At 35.5% G+C, this 23,617-nt stretch overlaps 1 protein-coding gene across 27 annotated transcripts in view; it reads left to right on the top strand.

Annotated features, from left to right (window-relative positions):
- VPS13B (vacuolar protein sorting 13 homolog B) overlaps positions 1-23,617 on the top strand; it is a 784,482-nt gene that overhangs the window by 283,056 nt on the left and 477,809 nt on the right. The gene's annotated exons all lie outside the window — the stretch shown is intronic.

Here is a 23,617-nt window from a genome sequence, read left to right as displayed (position 1 = left end):
CAATAGTAGTGATTGAAAAGTCTTCGACTATCTTAATATCCAGAGAGAAAAATACATGTCTTATTACAAATCACCGTAGTAGTATTATACGGGTTGAAAGTGTTCTTGGAAGAATGGTCAGTTCTGACTGGGGGATCAATTTTTTTTAATAGAGGAGCTCAGCTGCTCTTAACACATTTTAGTATAAGGTTATAATCCATCATTCTTATGTCAGATGGATTTTTTTAAATTAAAATTTTTTTATAATTAGAAATTAATTGCTTTATAATGTTGTGTTGGTTTCTGCTGTATAACAGTGCTAGTCAGCCATAAGTATACATGTATCCCCTTCCTCTTGAAGCTCTCCCCATGGCCCCCACCCCCCTACCCGGGTCATTACAGCACCAGGTAGAGCTCCCTGTGTTATATAGCAGCTTCTTATTAGCTATCTGTTTTACACACGGTAGTGTATATATGTCAGTGTTATTTTCTCAATCTGTCCTACCCTCTTCTTCCCCCACTGTGCCCACAAGTCCATTCTCTAGGTCTGAGTCGTTACGCCTGCCCTGCAAATAGGTTCATTGCACCATTTTCCTAGATTCCCCATTTATGTGTCAATATATGATATTTGTTTTCCTCTTTCTGACTTGCTTCACTCTGTATAAGACGCCAGATGAGTTTTTCTTTCCTGCCATCTTCATTGTGGATGCCATCTTAGCATTCTCAAACATTTATAAATGAAACATGGTAGAAGTAACTAAAATAAATCTACCTCTGTTGTTTAAAACATCCAATTTCAAAGCTATCCCAGTAGATTATAGGCAGCCTTTCCCTTAAGTGATTTTATTTCCAGTAATTTCAGATGTTTAGGTGCTGACAGCTTATACCCGCTTGTCGTTCCTTTGTTACTGTTAGAAGGCAGGGCTCACAAATAAAATTACCTCATCCAGTGTCTTGTGTCTTTTCTGAAGTTTCATCAACTTATTTTTAGCCTTAGTTTGTTTCTGCAGCCTTCCTATAGAAATAGGGACCTCTTGGTTTACAAATAGCTTTTTAGAGTAATTAGAAAAAATGGGGAGTTATAAGAAAGAAGCTAAATTTTAAAAAGATAAAAATTATATATGACTGAGAAACCTTGACCTTGGTTTGGCTAACAAGTAAAAGAAATAACTTTTTATGTAATTTGAAGAATAGATTTCTCTTCTAAGAAGTTCCAAAAGACAGATTCTAAAAATTTTCTGCAAAGCTTCCTTGACAGTCTGGTGGTTAAGATGTCACCTTCTCATGCAGGGGGTGTGCGTTCCATCCTTGGTCAGGGAGCTAAGATCCACATGCCTCATGGCCAAAAACCCAGAATGTAAATGACAGAAGCAATAGTGTAACAAATTTAATAAAGGCTTTAAAAGTGGTCCACATTAAAAACAAAACAAAACAAAAAACAAGACAACACTATTATGCAATGAGAGCATAATCTGATCTATTTAGTTAAAAGCAAAAAATAAAAACACTTCTGTTCTTGATAGTCACACATGTATCAGTACTGCAAAGAAACTGATTAAAGAGGAAAAGCAGTCTTAATATTCTAAAGGAAAATTGAATGACAACCTTATAATAAAAGATTTAATCATATGAAACGAGGAGAAATAGCCTTTAGTATTTTAGTTCTTTGACATTATATAGCAGCATATAATGAAGAGGTTAAAGGAAAATGATTAATTTTATGATAAATAAAGATTAGTTCATTGATTTTAAAGGCAGACCTGCCTACCTAAGATTTAAGTTGAACTTGTTTTGAGGAGACACAGTCTTAATATAGCAAACATCTTTGAAAACATCAGAATACACAGTACTCCTTTACTAATGTTATCACTTATTAAGAAAAGATAGCACTAAAGGCATTCCTGAATCTGTTTCTTGTCGTTTCATTTACGTGACCTGAGTCTCCCCCAAAGTCGTTCTTTTGAAAGTGATTGAAAATATTTCCCCAAAAGTCCTGGATTCCATATTTTTGTGGAAGGCTCCTTAATGATTTGTGGCAGTTAAAATAACTATGAAGAACAAGAAAAGATCTTTGAAATGTACACTATGTTATTATATAATATTATGTTTGATTTTTTGTGATTTTTTTCATTCAAAAAAGTTTTATAGTATATAGGTATGTCACTTATAATTGATTAAATGATTATATTGATTTCCAAAATTATCAGTTTAATGATCAAGAAAATACCTGTTATTTTAACATTGTTTGTATGAGAAAATGAGATTTGACTTAAGTCATTTCAGCCCATAGTTTAGTTTCCTAATGAACATGCCAAAACAATAAAGAATTTTTGTTTAGAGGAATAGATATAGCAACACAGATTGTTTTCTCAGAATTAGTGTTAGGAAACGTTTGGTTAAGCTGAAAAATGAGTTTTAATTTTTACTGTTAGTAAATGAGAACTTTCCATTTTGGGGTAAGATCATTTTTGTGAGCTTGCTAGCTCTCTTCATTTTACATTTCAAAGTCTGTGCTTTCTGCTGCTGCTGCTGCTAAGTTGCTTCAGTCGTGTCCGACTCCGTGCGATGCCATAGACGGCAGCCCACCAGGCTCCCCCGTCCCTGGGATTCTCCAGGCAAGAACACTGCAGTGGGTTGCCACTTCCTCCTCCAATGCATGAAAGTGAAAAGTGACAGTGAAGTCGCTCAGGTGTGTCCGACTCTTAGCGACCTACCAGGTTTCTCCATCCATGGGATTTTCTAGGCAAGAGTACTGGAGTGGGGTGCCATTGCCTTCTCCCCTGTGCTTTCTAAACAATAGCAGAAATATCTTAGGGTTCAAAGAAATGAAACAAACTAAAATTGGATATTTCATCAGATTCCAGAGAGTGGTTTTAATTTTCATAGATGTTTTTAGTATGTTCATATGCTAGGAATTTGGATTTCATCTTTAAATATTTATTTTGAAACTGGATAAAAATTTGCCTGCATCCAGAAAACATGTCAAAATTGAATTTTTTACATGAAAATTGCCTGTTATAGTCTACATTATCTTTAGAGTTTTCTTATATAAGACATTAGAAATCTGTTTGTGGAGATGTCTTTTTAGTTGCCTCTGTCCAGAATCAGAACTTTATTAAAGGACCAGGAATGTTGAATTCAGGTAATTTCAGTGGTCTTTTGAGACAAAAATCTAATTCTGATGGAGTAGTATCCAAAGTGGACTTTTAGGCTAGGCAGAGGATAAGAACGGAACAAAGAAAGGAGAAAATGTCCAGTCATGAGAGAAGGGAAGTTGAGAGTAACAGTGGATAATGCTACTTACCTACACTACCTACTCTAGTCCTTAGAGTAGATCCTCTGAAAGAGAGCAAGTGGTTTTATCAGCATTTCTTCTCCACTGCTGCTGTTTGTTGGAGTGTGTAATTTCCTTCAGGTATTTGGGATGGGGAAAAGGTTAAGAGCTCCTAGACTACTATAACTCTACTTGGTGTGTCTGCTTCCAAGTTTGTTCCTCTGTATTCTTTATACAAAACTGATATTTTTTTCGTCTTTAATATAAATAAATTCATGTTATTCTCTACCCTCTTTTATCATATTGAGAATAGAAAATTCCAACTGCTTTTTCTAACTTAAAAATCCCCTACCTACCTCTCATCAGATCTGTAACTCCGCTTCTTTTTCACTCTGTTTTGGCTTCACTGCCTTTATATTTCTGTTTAGGGCTGTTCTAGTTGTGCGTTCCGTTTGGAATGGTGGTCTTCCTGCTTTGTAGCTGGCTGCCTCTGTGTCCGCTTACGGGTCAGTTTCATAGAAAGGTATTCCATGACCACTCAGTATTAAGGAGTCACCCATTTTTCTCCTATAACTTTATTATAATTCTCTGAATTATACTTTTCACTATATGATATTTTCCTGTTTTTGTTTATTTCTCTACTAACTACTGTATCTCTAGTGTCTACAGTGGTGGTTGGCATATAGATGACACGTAATACTTACCTGTTGCATGGAAGATTGTATCAGTCACTGCTTTGGGGCTAGATGTGCTATCCATGTAATACTAGTGTATTTTGTCCAAGTGGTACTGTTCATAATTTTTAGAAACTCCACTGGCTTGCCCTATAAGTTTTATTGTAGAAAGCAAATGGCAACAGTGAAATTGTATTTTCAGACTGAAGTCTGAAAAACTAGCTTTGAATCAGCATTTTCAGCTTTAATATGTATTAGGATTAGTCACTATACTTCATTGACTGCGTTCCTTCTTCTGTAAAGTAACTTCTCATAGGATCTGAGGTTTAAATGAAATAGTATGTTTAGGAGTTTCTTACGAAGTACCACATTGATTATTTTAATAAATTCTCCATTATCCTCTCTCCGCCACAAAGATATCAAATAACTTTACCTACTTTTAATGATAAAGTAATTTAAAAATATGAACTTTAATGTTATGATTTTATTACATGTTCTGTATGAAGCTATGACTTAAAAATAAAATTAAATACCGTATAGAATCTCTAATGCAGCTTTTGAGTATTTTATGAATGGCAAATTGGTTGACTTTTAATAATTTCTTTCAGGTTTTCCCCATTAGTTTTTTCATTTCTGTCTGTCTTTCTTTCCTTTCTGTTCCGGTCAGCCAATTTTTATTTTGATTGGGTTTTCATATAATTTGTAATAGTTTTTTAATGCTTTCTGATGTATTTATTATAGAATATGTTTTTAACTAGCTAGAAACATGGATATGTTTCCAGGCTTTGAGGACTATTTGAAGAAGAGTAAAGCCATTCAGCTTTTCTCTGTTAACATTTTCTATGAAAAACTCTACTCCTGAATACAATTTTCACTTTCCTTTGTCCATACTTTCACTTTTATATTAAAATACTCAGGATGTCCTTTATTCCTCCTTCTTCCCTGTCCAAACCTCTCTGTCCATAAAGAATCAGGTAAAATCTACCTTTTCTCTAGTGATTGTCCCAGTCTGCTGTATCTGAAGTGATTGCTATTTTTAAAAAACTTCATGTCAGCTATTGTTTGTAATTAATCATACTTTACCCTTTCTGATATCTTATATTGTTTTTTTAGTCATTTTAGTTTTCTTTAGTCATTGGTAATTAACCAGTTTACTTTTTTACTATCTTATTTTGTGCTTTTTAAGTGTTATTATGTTTTTCAAGCTAATGAATTGTATGTTCCTATTGCTGTTTCATGCTCTTCTATGACCCTGTCCATAGGGTCTGTTGTAGCATTGTTTTTTAAAATCTTTTTATGTGCTTAATAAAAGTTTTTTTTTCTTTTACTCCTTATTAAATAGCCATTTATTTTATTCCCAAAGGAAATAGTTTGGTATTTTATGAGTGGCAATACTGTGAAGTGGGTAAGTGGAAGACTTATTATAGCCACATTGCTTAGATTCCAATCCTAGCTTTACCATTTAATAGTGGTAGGACCTTGGGAAAGTCACTCAACCTCTCTGTGCTGTAGTTTTCTAATCTGTAATATAGAAAATAATAATACCTTTTAGGATTATTGTGTGGCTTAACTGAGAAACATAAAATGCTTAACACATAGCTTGGCACATAGTTGCTACTTTGTTGTTACTTTTTGGCTACTTTGTTTGCTACTTTATTGCTATACTAACTGTCCTCACTGAAATTAGCGTGGTTACTTTATGGAATAATGAAAAAGAGTCTTTGAAGTCTGATAGTCCTTTTATGATCTTGGGCAGCTTTCTTCTCTAAAACCCATTTGGACAGTGGGCATTATTTCAGTTCAGTTTGGTTCAGTCAGTAGTGTCCGACTCTTTGTGACCCAATGGACTGCAGCACACCAGGCTTCCCTGTCCATCACCAACTCCCAGAGCTTATTCAAAGTCATGTCCACTGAGTCGGTGATGCCATCCAACCGTCTCATCCTCTGTCATCCCCTTCTCCTGCCTTCAATCTTTCCCAGCATCAGGGTCTTTTCCAATGAGTCAGCTCTTTGCATCAGGGGTCCAAAGTATTGGAGTTTCAGCGTCAGCATCAGTCCTTCCAGTGAATATTCAGGACTGATCTCCTTCAGAATGGACTGGTTGGATCTCCTTGCAGTCCAAGGGACTCTCAAGAGTCTCCTCCAACACCACAGTTCAAAAGCATTCATTCTTTGGCACTCAGCTTTCTTTCTAGTCCAACTCTCACATCCATACATGACTACTGGAAAAACCATAGCTTTGACTAGATGGACCTTTGTTGGCAAAGTAATATCTCTGCTTTTTAGTATGCTGTCTAGGTTGGTCATAGCTTTTCTTCCAAGGAGCAAGCATCTTTTAATTTCATGGCTGTAGTCACCATTTGCTGTGATTTTGGAGCCCCCCCCCCAAAATAAAGTCTCTCACTGTTTTGTTTATTTTGTATATATAATGCTTCATATACATGCCCAGTACAGCATATATATTTATGTTATGTGAATTCTCTCTAGTAACTCTTTCTCTATTCTGAATTGCAGTTGTATTTCTGGAGCCAGCCTATTGCTTTCCTCCCTTCTGTTACCCTTCCGTGTCTTTTCCTTCCCTCCCTCGCTCCTTCTACCCTTCTTTCATCCTTTCATCCTCCCTTCCATCTTGCCATCCATCTGTGTGTTTGTCTGACTAAAGGCAATTCAAGTAAGGAAGACTTTAGCAATTCGTTTAGTGTTTTTAGAACCTACATTGTGGGAAACTGTTTTTCTAAGAATCCATTACATTAAGCTGAGTATGTATACATAAATGAGGGAAAGTGCTGATTTGGGAGCCAGATTTTGGCAGTTATGAATATGGGTTTTAAGGTACTGAACTGTTTTTTTGTCACTTGTGCTGGTGTCCCACCTAAGAAACTTATTGATAAAGTTACTAATTGATAAAGTACTAATTTTATCTGATAGTAGTGTAAAATCAGTGCATGCTTTGGGGCTTGTGGCTCAGCGGTCAGAATCTGCCTGCCAGTGCAGGAGATCCAGGCTCAATCCCTGGGTCAGGAAAATCCCCTGGAGAAGGAAATGGCTACACACTTCAGTCTCCTTGCCTGGAAAATCCCATGGACGAAGGGGCCTGGCAGCCTACAATTTGTGGGATCAAAAAGTCAGGTACAACGCAGTGACTAAACAGCAGTTGTAAAGGGAGTTGCTCATAGACTTATGTTCTTTTCATGTAATATATTGTAACTAAATGGGAAAAATGTCCAGATGTTAAGTCTAGAGGATTATAAATTCAATTTTTTCTCTACAACAAATAATAAAAACCATGTGAATTGTTAATGATTTGCTTTTTCTCTTAGACCAGAGAATGTTGTGGTTGGGTATCCACCTTGTGGGTTGCATAGCATCACCTTAGCCCACATCTGAAGACTAGCAGAAGTGGTCTATCCAGCCAGTTATGAGAGGATATTAGCACCACCTTGTGGTGCTTGCTATACTCTGCCATTTACTATTAGTGTCCTGTCATTACACACATCTTGATAATCAGGAGAGGATAAGCATGGAAGACACCAGTTTGGCAGTTATCTTTCCAAAGCAAATACACATTCTCATCATTGGATACTTACTATCTAATCTTCAGCATCCCAGTAAAATTTTTAATTTGAGATCTTTCCAGTTGTGGTAATAATAGATAAAAGTACTTCAAATCTTGGCCATATGTACAAAATAGTTTTTATAATATGTAGTAATAATATTTGAGATTACTCTGGTAGACAATACTTTTTCTCTGAATTATTTAATATTAAATAAGTCATATCTTTAGAAGTAAGTATTTAAGTATGGTGTATTTGTTGAATTTTGTCTTGATTACTCTTGTAACATGTAGAATATAAACTCACTTTAAAAATATAGTTCTTTGCAAATTAAAATATTTTTGCTATTTCTTGAATAAAATTTTATAATCATGAAATAACACTGACTTTTTAAAGTAACATATTCTTAAAAGCTAGAATATTTTCTCCCAATGATTTAGTTTATACTTTTTTTGTTTTGAACAGCTGGATCCTTAATATTTTTCTCTATTAAATTTGGCTGTAAAGTGAATATATCAGTTATATTCAGTGTAATTCCTTAAAAAAAAAAAAAGCCGTGCTAATGATGATGGATAAATATAAAGGATAAGAAGCACAAGAACGTGGGTATCATAATGAAGGTATACTAGAAATACTGAGTCCTATGGGTAATTTTAAAATGTACACTTATTTTTTAAATGTAAATTACCAAAGTTGACTGTTGCTCAACAGTGAGTATTTGTAATAGAAATAAAGAATAAGTATAGAGTTAAATAGAATGTCTCTAGTTTAATATATGGGTTAACCACTTAGCAGTGTGCTCATTCTAATTGAAAAGCTCGGCTTCTTGGTTATGAATCAATGTGCAATCAAAGTCACACATTAGTATTACTTGCCTGCAAGGAAAAGCCACTGTTTTATTCTTTTAAAACATTATTTTGTAAACTTGAAGATATTATAACTAAGACAATGAAGACTTCTTACTATAAGTTTATATTGCTTTCTTTTTTTTGATACCAAGTTTCTTAACTTTTTCAAATAAGAAAAAATTAGTTACTATTTAAAATCTCCTTCAATCAGAAATCAAAATGTGAAAACACTAATATTTTAAGAATAGGAAGTGTATAATTTGAGAATAAAGATATATATTCTTTTCTGATAATCTTTTTCTCCTAGATTTATGACTACTTGGGTAAGATCTACTGGTAAGAGCAAAAGGTGGTGTAAGTAGTCTGTTATATTACTTAGAAAATTGGCTGAATTGTGGTATCACTGACAGAAACAAGGCAACAAACAATGAGACCCAGTTTTGTTTGTTCTTTCGAAAGGTTTTGTTGGTTATTGTCCCTTCCTCTCAGGGACATTGGTTTTGTTTTCCATAGAGTATTCATTATTTCATCATTTTCACATCATTGTGGAAAATTATTTTGTTTTGAGGCAGATCATTACTTCCAATTTTTTTTTTTTTACTCTCTGTACTCTTATGTCAGGCAGGTTTATGCCTACAGGTGATAATACTAGGATTGATGTACTATCTATAGTTAACTTGAACAAGTTACCACCACTCATACAGTTTCCTCATTCATATAATGAAAATGATAATACCTGGCATATAGTAGTAAATGCTTGGCAAATGATGGCTATTACCTGGTATTATTATCGGAAATGGACTTCAGAGTGATCTTACCAACAGAGTCTTACTATGAAATCCATTGGACACTCACTGCATTATAAGGAATGGATAGGCATTCAGTGCCTCTCAGTATTGCGGTTTGGAGCCGTACCTCTCATTCATTGTCTCACATCAGGGGTTGGCAGACTCTTTACAAAAGGCCACATAGTAAACATTTTAGATTTTGCAGACCATAGGTCTCTGTTTCAGTTACTCGATTTTGCTGCTGTAACAAGAAAGCAGCTGGAGACAGCATGTAAATGAAAGAATGTGCTGTGTTCCAGTCAAACTCTATTATAGACACCACAATTTGAATTTAGTATAATTTTCATACAATATTATTCTTCTGAGCTTTTTCAACTTTAAAAAAAATGTTAAAGTCTTTTTTAGTTTATCTGTACAAAAGAAGATACACTGAATTTGGCTTGCAGACTGTATTTGCTGACCCCTTAGAATAGAAACACAGGGTCGGGAGGGGCAGGATTACAGGCAGTCTCTATAGCAGAATATCAGAACCGCATCTCCCATGAAGGAGGGAAATCAGAGTTGTACTTCTGGTGCAAGTGTTAACCCATGCTGATCCTAATTAAGACAGCTTTTGGATAATAATATCCAGGATTGTCAGTCTTTCCCATCCTCGGCTTATTAGATAAGTGAGGTTTGTGCACCCTGGTTTCCTAATGTGCAGAATTGGCCTATTCAGATTTTATCAATTAGGGACAGAGTAATTCTCTGTGAACTATCATGAAGACATACATTGAATACAAGGGGATGAAAAGGTATGCTGTTTGGTATGGCTGTCTTTGAAAGTGAAAGTGTTAGTCACTCAGTCGTGTCCAACTCTTTGCAACCCCATGGACTGTGGCCCACCAGGATCCTCTGTTTATGAAATTCTCCAGGCAAGAATGCTGGACTGGGTTGCCATTTCCTACACCAGGAAATCTTCCTGACCCAGAAATCAAACCCGGGCAGGTTCTTTGCTGTCTGAGCCACCAGGGAAGCTGCCTTTGGGCATATGTAGATATTGGTGTTCTCCAGGCCCTCCTATAAAGACTGGTTTGATTAAGGAACTCCTCACTATTTGTAATTTTGATTCTACAGGACTTTCATTTCTTGAATGTACCTATCAGCACTGTATCCCCACCCCACCCCAACCCCCAAGATGCTGAGTTTTTCTTCCTGTACATCTGTTTCTTAGAAGACCTTTTGTAGGATTTGTTACCTTAACCCAGTAATTCAAGAAGCTTTTGTTGCTGGCAAATGACATGTCTAGATCTGCAAAATCTAAAGACAGAACTATTTTTAGTACTTCATCTCATTTCATCCCTAAGCTGTGGTTTTGATGACAGTGATGATAATGATTGCAGTAACTGTCACTTTTTGGTTTCTGTGTACCAGTCATTTTATCAACAGTGTCTCATTCAGTCTTCAGAACAGCCCTATACATTATGCAGTGTTAATCCCATTTTACATTAAGAAAATATATGCAGAGAAATGATAAGATCAGGAACTTACAGTTGGTGTCAATGCCTGATTCAGTCCTACACCTTTGGCTTCAAAGCTTTCTGCACCTCTTTGTTCTCATTAAACGTTTTACATTCTTGGGCATTGCTCTTCTTTGTTTACTCCAGTTTCTCTACTAAACATTGGTTAGGGCAGTGATTCTGTTTTAAATATGTCTTTGTAACTTCAGCTCCTATTGTAGAGCCTGATGAATGCTGATTGAATTGGTGATTGAAGACAGTTATGTGGTCTAATGGTAAAATAAGGGAAGAATGGTCACATATAAATTAGGAAGTCCCTGTTAATCATGTAGGATGAGTAAAGAGGGTCATTTAATGTAGAGTGAGTCTTTCCTAAGAACCATTTGATGGTCCTAATACCATTATATATGGTTATTATTTGTTGAGACTATCTATGTTATCTAATCATTAGATATATAAAGCTATCATTTTAGGTGATTTTTTTAAATATCATATCCTTTTGAAATACTAACTCATGTCAGGCCTAGAATAGTGACAGATACATAGTAAGTGTCTGCTGTCTTTCTCTCCCTATCGCCTTCCCCTTTCTTACTCTTTTTTTCCTCTCTCTGTATTTACATATATACATGTTGTACACATATGCATATGTATATATGCATATGTGTGTATATATTTAAGATTACAAGTAGTAATTCAGAGTTAATAAATCCTGATTTTTGAAATGGGAAATAAATTGAAAATTTATGAGAGGATCCTGCAAATAATATCACACATATACATTTGCATACGTGTGTGTATGTATATGGTTGTAAAGGCATTCATTCTACAGCAGAACCATTTCTGCCATAATGCCATACACTCATTCCTAAAGAAATCTGTTTGGCATATATGTTTAAAAGGGCTTTTAGGGAAAATTGGAGTAGAAGCAGTTACATACATGTGCATATGCGTATGTACATGTATATAGAACTTTATAACCAGAGTACTGGTTACTCTGGTAACCAGAGTTACCAAACTAAAAGTTTTGGTGAGAATACTGTAGTTAAGTCTCCTCTGGCAATTGTAATCAGCGTCATTGTCAAAGTAGCCTTAAATTTGGGGTCTCATGATTTATTTTGAGATATAAACTTTTGAGAAAATTAGCATTTAAGAGTGACCATTCTCCTCAAAATGAAAAACTCTGAATCAGTATATAGACTTGTATTTTTTTATGCTTAGGATAAATGTCTTAGCATCTTTATCTGCACTCCCATCTTCAGATAGCTTAATATATGGAAGATCTAGTGATCAGGAAGACTCTGAATTACTCACTCTCTGTGTGGGAGAAGAGGTCTTCCATGGGATTATCAGCCTTTTCACATCATATGTTGCTAAAGCTTTCTTATTCATGGTGAGAAAGCTGATAGCTTCGAAATGTGCTGAGAAAAGTCATGTATGAGTCAATGTAACCCTTTGGTTATGTGTGCTGATCTCATTACCCTATTTACCAATCATAGTTTAGTTGAGTAGTTTTAAAGAAACATAAATTATAGTTTAACAGACTGTTTATAAATAAGGCTTTTAGCTCAAAATAGATACAGACTTATACTTTAACTCCAAAATAGGATGTCTTTTCACTATTGTTTAAAAATATTTACTGTAATTAGTAAACAATCTAGTCATAGCCTATTGCATAACACTAGAAAATGGAAAATAATGTGAACAAACATATAGTTAAAAAAGACAGAAGCTAGAGGAGGTTTCAGTAAAATGTTAAGTGTACGTGGAAGAAACAATAAGACTTAAAACGTGTTATGGGGAAAATAGGCTATTTAGTTGAATTATATATTTTATTAAAAACCCGTTAGTGGATACTTGGAAGAGATGACCTCTTTGAGAAGTATTATAGATCCGAGATTATAATTGTGGGGCTCTATGGTCAAATAGATCTGGTTTTAAATCCAATCTTCTGAGCTTAATTGCTTCTATGATCCTCATGATATGTTTTTTTAGGACTCAATTTTAACATCTGTAAAATGAGTTTAGTGTATCACTTATTTCCTTGGGTTGTTGTTAAAATTAAGGAGGAAAAGCCTTAAAGGTTTTTAGAGTAGTGCCTAGTACATGAAAAGTGCTATTATTTTTATTTTGCTACCTGAAAGTTAAGAATCACAACTTAGCCTTTTTTACATTTATATGTAATGAAAACAACAGCCATTTAAAGTGAGATTTGTTGTTGTTGTTGTTCCAGGTAACAACTCTTTGAAATCAGAAAAATACATAGTCATTGTATGTAAGACAGTTGACTGTCTTACTATAATTTTGTGACCACTATTCTAAAAGCGGGCTTCCCAGGTGACTCAGTGGTAAAGAGTCTGCCTGCCCCGTAGGAGACCCAGGTTCAGTCCCTGGGTGGGAAAGATCTCCTGGAGAAGGAAATAGCTACCTACTCCAGTTTTCTTGCCTGGGAAATCCCATGAATAGAGGAGCCTGGAGGGCTGCAGTCCATGGGGTGGCAAAGAGTTGCCTACAACTCAGTGACTAAACAGCAGCAGCATCCTAAAAGCAGGATCTTACTGCTGCTTTGTAGTCATTCCTTTTCCCCCGCTAGTCTCATTATCCTGTGCTCTCCTGTTCTTATATTAGCATCATATGGGGGCTTGTTAGAACTGCACCATCTCAGGCTACACACTAGATCCATAGAATCATAACCTGCATGTTAATACAGTTCCCCAGGTGACTTTTAAGCATGTTCAAATTTGAGAAGCACTGTCCTTAAACCACTGTTTCTCATTTTATACTCCCCTCAAACCCTTCTCCATCCATGACACTCAGCTCCTTGAAATCCCTTTCATGGATAATGACTTTGCTTCCTGCTTCTCTGGGGGAAAAAAAATGAAGCTATGAGAAGAAGCTGTCATACACACACTCAAGAGCACAACCATCTTACCTTGCAGTATCTTTGCAGTGCTCTGCTTTCAAGTTACTATAGATGAAATAACCATGCTACGATCTGACGGTGAGTCACTAGATACCATTGCTTCTCCCTATTCAAGAATATCACTGCAGTAAATCTGTACTCATTCACTGTGTCATTCACTTTTTCCCTCTCTGCTGGATCATTCTTCGCAGGCTGTAAACATGCTGTCTCTTGTCTTAGGAAAACAAACAAACAAAACTTTCCTTGGATCCCACTTTCTTCTCAACAGCTATCACTATATTTATTTGCCCTCTGCAATAAAATTTCTCAAAAGAATCGTCTTATACCTGTCATCTCCATTTCTTCTCTTCCTGTTTCTGAATGCATTTCATTCAGTCTTTTGCTCCCCCTACTCCACTGAAACTGAGCTTGTCCAAATTACTGGTAATCTAAATACTGTTACATTCAGCTGGCAGTTCGCAATCCTTATTTTTTTTAACTTGGCAGCAATAATTTAAATGTTGATCACTATTCCTTGAAATACTTTCTTCCCTGTGCCACTTCTCTGGGTTTCTCTTTTTTCTCTGTTTCTTGTTCTTATTGTCTGGTTCCTGTTCATTTCCCACTTGAATTATGTGACCTATTTGACGTGGCTTCTTCCACATGGCGCACTTTCAAGGTTCATCCACATTACAGCATGTGTGTATGTGTGTGCTCAGTATTGTCCAGCTCTTTGCAACCTCATAAACTGCAGCCCACCAGACTCCTATCGCCATGGAATTTCCCAGACAAGAATACTGGAGTAGGTTGCCATTTCTTTCTCCACGTTATAGCATATGTCAGTACTTTCTTCTTTTTTTGTGGTCAAATAATATTCCGTTGTGTCTATACATTATTATTTGTTTATCCATTCATCCTTTATAAACATATGAATTGTTTCCACATTTTGGAAATTATTAATAAGTGCTGCTATGAACATATGTATATATATTTAGAATATATGACTACATATGTTGGTTTGAGTACTTGATTTTCCTTATTTTGTGAATATATCTAGGAGTTGAATTGCTGGGTCATATGATAAGTCTATGTTTATATTATTGAGGAACCTCCAGATTGTTATCACATTAGCTGAACCATTTTTATTTCTACTAGCAATGTACTAAATGATTCCTATTTTTCCACATCCTTGTCAGTATTTGTTGTTTTTGATTTTTTTTTTTGAGTATTGTCTTCCTGGTGGGTTTATGATGTTGAACAGCTTTTAATGTGATTATTGAGCATTGACATATCCATACCTATTTCTTCTTTCTGTTGAATTCTTGAGAAGATCCTTTGAAGTTCTATGGAGTCGTCTCTCTGTGCAGCTCTGTCCTCTTTGGTACACTTTCCTGAGAGCTTTAGGCACTCTGATCTCTGTGTATTCTCAGCTCTGTCTCTGAGAGAGAGTGCCAAGCTTTGTTTGGTTGCTCTCTCTGCACTAGAACCTGGAAGTTCTCTCAAGACAGTCAGCTGAGATAATTTGCAGTGTTCCCCTTGTTTTTTGTGTGGTAGGGTCCACAGTCCTCTGTTGCCTGATTTCTTGTGTGTTGCATACCTTCACTTCATATATTTCCCCCCACCAATATTTTGATTGTTTCACATGAGAGGGTAAATCTGGTCCTGTAACTTAGCCTGATGTGGAATCTTTTCATCTTTAAAATGGAGAAAATAAGACTCAAAAGAGTATGCCAAATTCATATTAACTCTGCTGAGATTCCTGTGAAGAATTCATGTCATCTTTCCATGTACCCTCACTATCTCGGATGTCAAACATTTGTGCTTTGGCAGTCTACTGGCTGGACTTGGCAGACTTTTGCGGGGGTGCAGTATATAATCAATTGGTTTACTTTGTCAGGGGTTGTAGACATTGATTATTATTCACCTGGGAGTGGAGAACTTTGTAAATGAAATTTGAATCTCTTCTATGACTACTGGCAAGAACTGAAAAATTCTCAGTAATGAAAATCACATGTTTTAAAAGAAATGGACCGAGGAATACATTGTTTTAGTGATGTTGCATTTTCTCTTTATTTGTAATGGAAATATCTTTTCTTTCCAGGAATATTAAGAGACTTGTGACACAGACCTCTTTTTTTGCTGTTGTTAAATTAAGGAGCTTTCAGTATTAGGAAAGATTTAAAAAATTTTCACAATATTTATTCAAAAATGCAACATTTATGTAAGAACATGTCCTTGTCCTTAATAAATAGACACTGGCATATTTAGAGGTATATGGGCACCATGTATTCAGTATACTCTAAAATTGATCATAAAGGGCTTTATGCATATACTGAGACACACATATGCAGATATGTTGGTATATGAGTCCAAATTTAGAAAATTGGAGGATTTGCTTGAAAGATATTTTGAACTTCCTTGTACTATTCTTGTAGCACTGAAGCTTGGAATTATATTAAAGCTATCACATTTTTTTAAAGAACTACAATATTATGATCACTTCTAGGTGTGAAGTGTGACATTTCCTTCATTTTAGCCTTTTCGGCATTCATTTCCTCCCTGTCTGATATTTGCAAGCTATATAGCTCAAGGGGGATTGATCTCACAGGGTAGTTCCAGGACTGAACATGGGACCTGTGCCTCAAAATCCAGTTCTGTTCCTTTATTGAAGTGATTGGTTCAGGGATGATCAAATAAGGCAAGCCAACACAGGGAGATTCATTTCTAAGATTTCTGTTGAAATTATTGTGAAAGAGAAACTACCATCATGTTTCCAAGTGAGTAGGTTATAATCGTGAACCTAATTGTAGTCACTTGCCTTTATTTATAACACTTTACCTGAAAACAGTGAAATCAATTTAGAGGAAAGAGAACCAGCAAGCTTCAGTAAGAAAATTGTTGTTATATATAAATTAAGCTTGATTTAATTAGCATTTGGTGCTTTGGACCATTCCCTTGGAAATACTGAGGAAAAAGAGAGAAGATGTTTAATATCTTGATTTTCTTTTGTATTCTGATTCCATCTTTCTAACCATTCTTTAATTTTCTTTTTTCATTTCTCCATAGTCATCTCATTTCCTTAATGAATGGAAACTTGAGGTTATTTTTTTCTTTTGATTACTCTGGTTTTAGCTGTGTTTATTTACATGTATATATAATATTTATACATAATACATTTTAATATATAATGACTATACTATTTATATGTGTGCATTACTTTCATTGTTTATTATGTTGTAGCATATTTAAATTTGTGTCTATCTTAATTTTACCTTATGGTTGTTAATTAAATATAACTCCTTATTTCCATGGTTACGCTTTTAGGCCAAGGTATAATGTTTCCATAAATAATATTGGCCTATGTATTACAACTGCTGATAAATATCTTTACCTTGGTATCCCATCCAGTCCCAAAGAATGTTCAAACTACCGCACAATTGCACTCATCTCACACACTAGTAGAGTTATGCTCAAAATTCTCCAAGCCAGGCTTCAGTAATACATGAACTCTGAACTTCCAGATGATCAAGCTGGTTTTTGAAAAGGCAGAAGAAACAGAGATCAAATTGCCAACATCCGTTGGATCATCGAAAAAGCAAGAGAGTTCCAGAAAAACATTTATTGACTACGACAAAGCCTTTGACTGTGCATCACAAAAAACTGTGGAAAATTCTGAAAGAGATGGGAATACCAGACCACCTAACCTGCCTCTTGAGAAACCTATATGCAGGTCAGGAAGCAATAGTTAGAACTGGACATGGAACAACAGACTGGTCCCAAATAGGAAAAGGAGTACATCAAGGCTGTATATTGTCCCCATGCTTATTTGACTTCTGTGCAGAGTACATCATGAGAAACGCTGGGCTGGATGAAGCACCAGCTGGAATCAAGATTGCTGAGAGAAATATCAATAATCTCAGATATGCAGATGATACCACCCTTATGGCAGAAAGCAAAGAGGAACTAAAGAGCCTTATGATGAAAGTGAAAGAGGAGAGTGAAAAAGTTGGCTTAAAGCTCAACATTGAGAAAACTAAGATCATGGCATTTGGTCCCATCACTTCATGGCGAATAGATGGGGAAACAGTGTCAGACTTTATTTTTGGGGGGGCTCCAAAATCACCATGGATGGTGATTGCAGCCATGAAATTAAAAGACACTTACTCCTTGGAAGAAAAGTTATGACCAACCTAGACAGCATTTTAAAAAGCAGAGACATTACGTTGTCAACAAAGGTCCGTCTAGTCAAGGCTATGGTTTTTCCAGTAGTCATGTATGGATGTGTTAATGGGCTTCCCTGGTGGTTCAGAGGTTAAAGTGTCTGCCTGGAATGCAGGAGACCCAGGTTCGATCCCTGAGTCAGGAAGATCCCCTGGAGAAGGAAATGGCAGCCCACTCCAGTACTCTTGCCTGGAGAATCCCATGGAGGGAGGAGCCTGGCAGGCTACAGTCCATGGGGTCAAAAAGAGTCAGACACGACTGAGTGACTTCACTTCACTTCATGTATGGATGTGAGAGTTGGACTATAAAGAAAGCTGAGTGCCAAAGAATTGATGCTTTTGAACTGTGATGTTGGAGAAGACTCTTGAGAGTCCCTTGGACTGCAAGGAGATCCAACCAGTCCATCCTAAAGGAGATCAGTCCTGAGTGTTCATTGGAAGGATTGATGTAGAGGCTGAAACTCCAATACTTTGGCCATCTGATGCAAAGAGCTGACTCATTTGAAAAGACTCTGATGCTGGGAAAGATTGAAGGTGAGAGGAGAAGAGGATGACAGAGGATGAGATGGTTGGATGGCATCACCAATTCAATGGACATGAGTTTGAGTAAACTCTGGGAGTTGGTGATGGACAAGGAGGCCTCACATGCTGCAGTCCATGGGGTTGCAAAGAGTCAAACACAACTGATTGAACTGAACTGAACTGGTATCTCATAGACACCCTGAATTCCCCATTTTTCAAATTGCTGTCTTCACTTTTCTCTTCAAACCTCTTTCTTATTTTAGTCCATTTAATTAATAATTGTATCTTCTCAGTGACTTGAGCAATTCTTTAATATAATCCCATTAAACTGTATGTGATTTCAGGGGAGGGACTGTGATAATTCCCCAAAGGGAACTTGAGTGCTTTACCAGAAGACACAAGAGATTTGTAGGGGTTTCTCAGATAGGAAAGCCTAAGAGAAAGGCTTATGTACTCCTGTTATTATGGATTATAGTTGAGGATTAACATTATGAGTCAGCAGAGGGAGACCTATTTGGGTGTATAATCTAATTAGTCACAAGTTTCTTGAACCGTTCTTCCTCGGAGATTTTTTTCCCCCACTTGCTTACATACTCCATTGTTCAAGGGTCTACTCCTCAGGACACTGCCTTTGCTGCTCATCTAGCTTCTGTGTATATTTATGGGCACCAAGTGAAGAGCTGTATTGCTCTATATTATAGGAGTACACTGCAAGTTCTGAGTTCAGAGGCAAGAGACATATTGGATGGACACAGGCTTTGTCAGTTTTTCCTGTGTGGAATTGCTTAGGAAGCCGCGTAGAGCTGTTTACCACTGCAACTGCTAGAATGATTTAGGGTCAGGTGGAGAATTAGAGGTATCTGAGACAAGGCAATGGAATGCTAGAGAGTAAAAAATAATAATAAAAAGGAAAATGTTCATCATAACACATGTATTTTTTTAAGCATCATAAAACATACAGAAAAAATGTATTATAGAATGTGATGCCTATTATATCTTTAAAAAATATATTTGTTTCCAGATACCAGCTTCATGTGGCTGCAGTGTAGCCATAGATGTTGAAAAGCTGGAGTTCAATCCTCAAATATTAGGAGTCTGATCTACAACCAAATGTTAATATTGATTAAAAATATTTTCTTCCTAGTTTTGTGGACCGTGACAAATCTCCACATAGTCTGTATTACTTTTATAATTAGGTTAAAGGCTTAATACAGCATAGATGAAAGTGTATAACATTGGAATATTGGAAAACAGGCTGGAGAATTGTTATCAGTAATCAAAGTGTGTCTTATATTAAGTAATATTTGGAGTATTCTTTGGTTTGAAGCACATTTTAAAATAATTACTTCTGGATGAAATGAAGCTGTGCCTGCATGATCAGTCACTCAGTTATGTCTAACTCTTTGTGATCCAGTGTACTGTAGCCCTCCAGGCCCCTCTGTCCATGGGATCTGTCAGGTATGAATAATGCGGGTGGGTCATCATTTCCTCCTCCAGAAATGAAGCTATACTTAGTAATAAAGTATTTGAAAGGTTAAAGGTAAATGTAAAATTTAATTTATATATTCATCCATTAAATGCAGTATTTTTAAAGTGTGGAACCTTTGCTTGACATTGGTTATATATGAACAGTGGAGATAGTCACTGATTTCATGAGCTTATATTGTATCTGAGGAGGTAGACAATGAGTAAGGAAAAAATTATATAATCACAAATATTAAAGATATTAGATGAAAACTTAATTTGCTAGAGTGTTTAGAGACAGGCCTCCGTGAAGGATATAAGAAGTAACTGAACAAGTAGCAAAGCATTTGGCATGTGCAAGGGTAGCCGGAGTATAGTCACCAGGGGAGAGTGTCAGAGATGAGATTTCAGAGAGATATGAGTCATCTGGCGTGGCTTCATAGGGTATGATGAGAAGTTTACATTTAATGCAAAGGGAATTGGGAAGACAGTGTTTAAGCAGAGGAATAACAGAGTCTGATTTATCATCTAAACACATGAAGTCTTTAGATGTTTACATACATTGTTTCAAGTTTTTATGATGAAAGTAATTGTATCTTTAGTAATTAAAATTTGGAAAGTTAGAAAATCCAGGAAGCAGGAAAAAAAATTAACTCATCAATCAGTCACAAGCCATTGAAATTTCTTTTACGTATGGCCTGCTAGAGTTCCCCCTGCTATTTATTTACCTTGCATTTAATTTGAGTTTGAATAGCTTACAGAGTGAAAGTCACTCAGTCGGTGTCCAACTCTTTGCAACCCCATGGATAGTCCATGGAATTCTCCAGGCCAGAATACTGGAGTGGGTAGCCTTTCCCTTCTCCAGAGGGTCTTCCCAAATCAGGGATTGAACCCAGGTCTCCCGCACTGCAGGCGGTTTCTTTACCAGCTGAGCCACCAGGGAAGCCCTGTCTTGTTTTAGATTGTATTTAAAATTTTCCTTTATGTCCTAAGAATTTTCTGTTTATTGCATAGACTTTGAAACCATCATTTTAATGATCATGTACTAGTTTGTCACTTGAGTACATCAGTTTGCTTAATCAGCCCTCATTTTTGGAAATTTAGATTATTTCAAGTATTTTCTATAATATATAACTATAAATGAAATTCCTAATATTAATTCCCACATTTCATTAGCATAGATTTCTGGAAATTAATTAGTTAAAAGGTGTGAACTTTTTGTTACCAAATTCATATGCAAAACTGTTATAGTATACTCCTACCAGCAGTGTGTTAACAGGGATTAGCAAATTTTTTTCTTATGGGGTCATATACTACAAATTTTAGGCTTGTGAGCCGTATAGTCTCTATAGCAGCTGCTGTTTTAGTACAAAATTGACCGTAGACTATTCATAAACAAATGGGTGTGGCTGTGTTCCAAATTAAAATAATTTCAGTAAAATATCCCAAAGTCTGTGGATTACAGTCTATGTTACACTATCAGTTATACCATACCTTGCTAGTATCTTTTTAAACTTTGAAAATTGTGTGTCTCAGAGTTTTGGAATTACATTTGACAAACTTATTTAAAATAGTTTTAAATCCCATGTCACTCAAAGTTTCATTGTTATTTTTTAAAGTAATAAGGTAATATGAAGTTAGTTCAGTTCAGTTCAGTTCAGTTCAGTCGCTCAGTCATGTCTGACTCTTTGCGACCCCATGAATCGCAGCACGCCAAGCCTCCCTGTCCATCACCAACTCCCGGAGTTCACTCAGATTCACGTCCATCGAGTCAGTGATGCCATCCAGCCATCTCATCCTCTGTTGTCCTATGAAGTTAATATACTTTTTAACTGTGAATTGTGGTTGGTTTTAATCACTGCAGCTATTCCTTGTGTCCTGTGTTTTATATGTGTGTGCTCAGTTGTTTCAGTTGTGTCCTATTCTTTGAGATTCCGTGGATTGTATACATTTGCTCTGTATTAACCTTTGATGTTACAAAAGACTGTAATCCAGTTTAAACTCCAGAAATATTGACTTAATTGTTTTAATGGTTGGCAGCCATGAATTTGAACCAATACAATATTGTAAAGTAATTAACCTCCAAATAAAATAGATAAATTAATTTTTTTAAAAGCAAAAAAATACTATAATGCTGTAAAGCTAAAGTTGCCTTCTCTTCAAACTTATGTGTATCTTGTAGTGTTTTATGTCTGAGTTATAAAGGAAAGATGTCAAAACTTAAACCTTTGTCAAGTAGAATAAAACATTGGCATATTTCAGAGACTTGCTGTTCTTTTTATGGTGGTCTGTATGGTATAGAGTTAAATTCCAGATAACCTTCAAGTACTGTATTAAATATTTTTGGAAAATAGAAATAGGATAGATTAAACATGCACATTTTTTTTTCAGCTATCATTTTTTTCACCCCAGAAGCAAGTCATTTTGGGGGAAAAATCATTATAGTTTCAGGGTGCTTGGTGAAAAAGATAAATATTGGAATTTTGTTTGTGTTGTTACATGTGAATACGAGATTCTCTAAAAAATTTTTCTTTACTGATGTTTGCAAAGTGGTAACCGTAAGGTTCTTATATTTAAAAAAGCACCCTTAATTTCTGAAAAAACTGAGAGAAATAACTAGGCTGGGGAAGGATGACTGATGGAATGGAGGGAAGTGTCCTGGACTTAGGAATGCTAAGAAGTCTATCCTGTGATTTATGCCATGCAATTTTAGTTGAAATGAGAAGTAATGGTATTAAGTATCAGAAAATACATGCTTATCTGGTTTCAGTCAGAACAACATTGCTTTTAGTTTCCAGGTTAAGATTTATTATTATTATTAATACATGCTTAATATTTAAAGCTTTCATAATTAAATCAAAATGTATATTCTGTCTTCTAGTTAGTTTGCTGAATATTATCATAATTTTGAAAGAGACCTTTCCAACCAGAGCTGGTCCGTGGAATTTTAAACTGTAGACATGGTCTAATGTGGATGACTTTGAAGATCCTTCTTCTAGTTGATTTTAAGTTGTAATAAAAAAAAAAATTGTTTTCTGCTAGTATCTATTTAAAGAGATACATGCCTATGATCCTTAATTCTGTGTGCTTAAAATTTAAGCCAGATGTAGCTTCATAGAGTCAATAAGATTAAAATGCTAAGTCACATCATGATTAATTATTTTGAATTAAACATGATCCGAGATTATCAGTGTTGGCTTTAAAAAACATAAACCAAACTGAATACTGCTTTATACCTTAATTCATATTTTATGTCTCATTATTTCAAAAAGTAATTGTTTGCAGTGCTTATAGCCTTAGGTTATTTAATATATGCCAATATGAGTAAGATATACTTTGGAGTTTTGGGCCTATATGTAAAAGAGATACAGAAATATTTGAAATGAAAAAACTGTCATAATACTAGCAATAGAGAAGATTTTACGGATGTATATGAGTTAATGATAATACATTTTATAATGATTATGTGTTAATTTATAATCTATATTTTGATTATGTTTTTCTGTAAAAGAAAATCCAGTTTTGTTTATTTGATTGATTGATTTAATTCTATTGAATATAGTTGATTTTTTGATTTACAGTGTTAATTAGACTAGAGATCTCTTCAAGAAAATTAGAGATACCAAGGGAACATTTCATGCAAAGATGGGGTCAATAAAGGACAGAAATGGTATGGACCTAACAGAAACAGAAGATATTAAGAAGAGCTGGCAAGAATACACAGAAGAACTGTACAAAAAACATCTTCATGACCCAGATAATCAAAATAGTGTGATCAGTCACCTAGAGCCAGACATCCTGGAATGCGAAGTCAAGTGGGCCTTAGGAAGCATCACTACGAACAGAGCTAGTGGAGGTGATGGAATTCCAGTTGAACTCTTTCAAATCCTAAAAGA

Source organism: Ovis aries, chromosome 9 (assembly GCF_016772045.2).
Source record: "Ovis aries strain OAR_USU_Benz2616 breed Rambouillet chromosome 9, ARS-UI_Ramb_v3.0, whole genome shotgun sequence".
Taxonomy (NCBI): Eukaryota; Metazoa; Chordata; class Mammalia; order Artiodactyla; family Bovidae; genus Ovis; species Ovis aries.
Note: the sequence above shows the minus strand (reverse complement) of the source record. Positions and strands in the feature narration are given on the sequence as shown.